This window comes from Bison bison, unplaced genomic scaffold (genome assembly GCF_000754665.1).
Source record: "Bison bison bison isolate TAMUID 2011002044 unplaced genomic scaffold, Bison_UMD1.0 scf7180017864149, whole genome shotgun sequence".
Lineage (NCBI taxonomy): Eukaryota > Metazoa > Chordata > Mammalia > Artiodactyla > Bovidae > Bison > Bison bison.
The window spans coordinates 1,360,378-1,365,504 of NW_011494721.1; positions in this window are offsets into that span (position 1 = coordinate 1,360,378).

Consider the following 5,127-nt stretch of genomic DNA (forward strand, 5'->3'; position numbering starts at 1 on the left):
GCACAAGAGAAGCCACCGCCATAAGTCTGGCCACCACAACTAGAGAGTAGCCCCCAGTTGCCCCAACTAGAGAAAAGCCTGCTCATCAACAAAGACCCAGCAGAGCCAAAAATAAATAATAAACAAATAAATAATTTTGAAAAACCATAAGACAGTCTTGGTATCAAGCACTGTTGATTCAGTATGTAGCAGTATAATTTGTATATAACATGTATTCATTTTTGCTTTCAGTATTTCTTGATTCATACTTCTGTAAAAATATTAAATATTCTTATTTCCCCACTAAAATTATTTAAAATGAAACTATTTTCTCTAGATGATTATATCCATGTAGTAGTTAAATGTAGTGATACATATCAAACTAGATTTCAGTCTTAAATTCTGCTTCTTATCTTCATTGATGAAAGACATTTTTGATTTCTGGAGCAATTTAGTTTTTCTTTATCTTTCTTATTCTTGTAAGACAGTTCATGATTTCACAGACTACATCATAGCATAAACAAGAACTTCTAGATGGACTAAGCAATGGTAAATCTGAAACCTCTAGTTTTCTCCAAGTTCTTACTTACATGGTTTATTTAAAGCGCTTATAAGCTTGGACTCTGTATAACCAAACAGATGTTTCTCCACATCTAGCTCAGACACTCCTATCTTTAATTTTTATACATTTCATTTCACTTCAGGTTTCAGTGCCAGCTGCTGTGAAATAATCTTGGGACTTTAACATCGGTATAATTGGACCCACTGTGCACTCATAATGAGAATTCAGAAATTAAAATCAATACAAGAAGAAAACTATAGAAAAATCCCTAATTATGCCCTTTATCCATACATTTTAACCTTTTAGCTTCCACATCTGCTGCTGCTGCTGCTAAGTTGCTTCAGTCGTGTCCAACTCTGTGCGACCCCATAGACGGCAGCCCACCAGGCTCCCCCGTCCCTGGGATTCTCCAGGCAAGAACACTGGAGTGGGTTGCTGTTTCCTTCTCCAGTGCATTAAAGTGAAAAGTGAAAGTGAAGTTGTTCAGTCATGTCTAACTCTTAGCGACCCCATGGACTGCAGCCTACCAGGCTCCTCCATCCATGGGATTTTCCAGGCAAGACTACTGGAGTGGGGTGCCATTGCCTTCTCCGAGTTTCCACATCAGTCAACCATTAAAAAATCAAAAGCCCTCAAGGAGCAGAAGCATATTTTTATATTGATTCCCTCTCTTTTACAGAGCTATGTCTCCCATTTTAATACTGATTTATAAGACTGAAATTTCCTGCCCCACCCCACCCCCCAGGTCTGCCATTCCTGTCTCTCTTTGCCTTAGACTTTCCTTTTCCTGATTCTTCCCATGTCCTTGGTTTCTCTCTTAAAACCTGAACAAATGTTTAATTTAAGAAATGTAAATATTGAATAGAGTTTCTTAAAATTCTATGAATATATTTTAAAAACTCATGCTTTCAAATAGAAAAGGCATTACCTGGTTGTTATCAAGTCAGTTCTAGGACACAGAGATGACTCCCATCTAGAACAACAACTGGGGGCAGGAGGGAGGGCATTTTGGGGATGGGCTCCCTCAGCCCATCAGACATAGCCTGGAACTGTGATGGGAGCTGGTCCAGCACAGTTAATGCCCCAAGACACACCAGAGAAGTCAGCCTGTGAATTCTGACTTCCCTGCAGTGTGGATCCACAGCAGGACTGGAGAGGCAGAGTCCAGGCAAAATGATCAGCTGCAAGAGATAAACCATTACTCAGACTCAAAGCTGTATCTGAGCAAAGCAAAGGCAACAATTGCTGCTGCATGCATAGGAGGCAACTTGGATATCTGTCTGTAGGTGAATCACTATGGCCCATGTTCCATCATAAGCTAAGAGACTCCTACCACTTGCTTCAGCATTGCACCCCTGTGGGGCAAGGGTATCAGTGCTGGGAGAGAGGAAAGCACACGCTTAAAGAGAATAGAGCCAGCCTAGACCTGATCCTCAGGATTTCTGCCCCAACAACTTAGGGATCCAACTCTCCCCCCACATAGGGTGATTATGGCCACTGAGTCAAGGGAAAGCCCAGCCATGCATTCAGCTCTAGCCCAGTCCCTCCATCTCCAGCCTCACCTCCTACCTAGGTGTTAGCTGCCAATAAACCCTGAGGAAATATGTGACTGGCATCCACATCAAATCTAACTTTCTAACCAAAGGCATAAGCAGCCTCTATAGAGATGCTCCCACATATGGACACCCCTTCAAAACAGCAATATGTAGCTGCTTCACCTAAATTAATATAGATAGAGAAAGTTAAGCAAAATGAAAGACACGATAATCTTTGTTTCACCCATTAAGTTTCTGATGCTCAATGACTTTTTCATTGTTTCAAATTCCCTCTAACATTTCAAATGTTAGAGGGAGATGTATTGGTATAAGAACTTAGAATGCTAGCTCCTTGTTTAGGTTTTTATCACTATGTCTTCCATTGTCCAAACACTGTTAATAGTGTTTGTTGTAGGAATGAGACAGAATAAGAGGAGTAAAGGTATATTTGAAATAGTCTGCCTATATGAAATACAAAAATAGTCTGCACAATTAAAAAAAAAAATATATATATATATAGCTTTTTACAACCATGAATGGGCTAATATGCGTTGAGTGTCTGTGAAATTTGCAGAGTTAACATTTCTGTAAATAGTATCCTTGGAACAAAGATTCAGCTTTTGTTAAACCATATCTGACCTAACCTGCTTGACACTAAAGGAAACAGTGGAATAATAAACATTATCTCCAAATAGGAACTACTGAAATATTTACATTTTTGATTCAGAGTGAAGTAAAATCTACTAGTGCTCATTGATGGCTCAAATTCAGCTCCTTGTTTATAGTTCTTCAAAATACAACAAAATTTAAAAAACATGCCATCTTAAAAACAAACCATTGATTAATTGTGGTGTATATAAAATGAGGATTGTACATTAGAATTTGTGGCAAAAATTATGGTAGAAAACTGATCTAATTTCTCATTGCAGATCGGTTTATGTTACTTGTTAGAGATTTAGTTTATATATATTCCTTCCACTGGGCTTTATTTTTTTTGATCTATTTCCATCATTTTGTCTAATTTATAAAACACATTCTCTCATGTTAATATAATTTCTTCAGTCATTAAGTTGCTTTCAATGGAAACATAACCTGAAATTATTTTGTTTAAGGATGATATATACTTAAATTATACATTTATCTTCACATTTTTCTATTCAAACTTCTTATTATGACCGTACATGATCTAACCCTAATTATCTACCTCATTTTTTATTATTCACCCATAGGGACTAAAATTCAGCCCAAAAGACTTTTTATTTTTATTTTTTATTTTTAAACAAAAAGCTTTCTACCCCTGGGATGTAGGTATACTGTTTTCTTCTTCTAAAATGATCTTACTTCAATACTTCATATTATTGGATTCGTTTCATTTTTAGGTTTCAGACTAAGTATTGTCTTCTAGAAAGTAGTTCCTTGCTATTCTGGTAGAGGAGAAAACAAAACAAAACAAAAACTCAATCCTTCAACCTTGAACTTTTGTCATTTTCTCTTTAGCATCCAATCCTTTTAAATAAAAAGTATTTTTCCTTTTAAGTATAGCAGTTTTGACAAAACTAGAAAATATAAAAGTTGCAAATTTCTTACTTTTGGTTCTGGAAAAAATATTATATTAAAAGATATACTGCATAAAAATTAGAAACTAAAATAATTGAGAAAAAATGGTTCAAAGACATATCTATTAATTATATATATATATATATATATAAATGTTCTGACACTATTTTTACATCTTTATTGTTGTTGATTCCTTGATTGGTAGAAAGACATGTAATATTATGAAGCTAATGTTTTCTGTATCCTTGGAAACAGGCTGTCCAAATTGCTGATTTGGGTGTGTTCACATATTCAAGTATTCTAGTCTTCTTCCTGTGTTTTGTCAACAACAATTTTTGCAAAGTTGTCATTATTTCCTTTTTTTTTTTTCATTTTTATTATTGAGAAATGAATTGTATGACTAGTTTTAATAACTTAGCCATTTTGGACCAATTTTTCATTTCAAGCCCCTTTTTGATGATCTGTCCTGGGTGTTCATTAGAAGGACTGATACTGAAGCTGAAACTCCAATATTTTGGCCACCTGATGTGAAGAGCTGACTCATTGGAAAAGACCCTGATGCTGGGAAAGATTGAGGGCAGGAAGAGAAGGGGATGACAGAGGATGAGATAGTTGGATGGCATCACCAACTCAATAGACAAGGGTTTGTGTGGACTCTGGTAGTTGGTGATGGACAGGGAGGCCTGGGGTGTTGCAGTTCATGGGGTCGCAAAGAGTTGGACATGACTGAGTGACTGAACTGAACTGAACTTTGTTATTTAGCAACATATTTTTGTATCATTGCTTACCCACTAATGAATTCAAAATAATTCACATTTTAAGTCATTATTCTAACCCATTATTCCACATTTTTCTTTTAATTATTCTTCCAACACAGTTTTGTGTTCCTTTTATTATTTTATTTTGAAATATTTTTGATCTATTTTCTTTCCTTATAATTAAGAATGTAGCCTTTTTTAGCCTTAAAAATTTAGTTGAGTCTTCAGTAAAAATATTTCCCTATTTATAGCAACAACCTAGCAAGAGTTGGAAAAAAAAATTGAAAGATAGGTGTTTGTGTACCTTTAACAAATATGTTCATTAACATTTATGAGTTGTCAGCAGAGATTCACTGACTTGATTATCTGTTAAAACTGAAAGACAAGTAAAAAAAAAAAAGATTGTAGTAAGGAAATATAAATGTAGGTCTAATCCAGGTTTATGGTTGATTCAATCTGTATTGAATAAATAAATATCTAGTTAAACAAACAACTGTTGACTGTAATGCCCAAGAATCTGTGAGCTGCTGAATCCACTGGAACCAGCTACAATATATGCGACATATCATAAAGCAAGATCCTCTTAGGTCTTCAGTTCAGTTCAGTTCATTTCAGTCGCTCAGTCATGTCCGACTCTTTGTGACCCCATGAATCGCAGCACACCAGGCCTCCCTGTCCATCACCAACTCTCGGAGTTCACTCAGACTCACGCCCATTGAGTCAGTGATGCCATCCA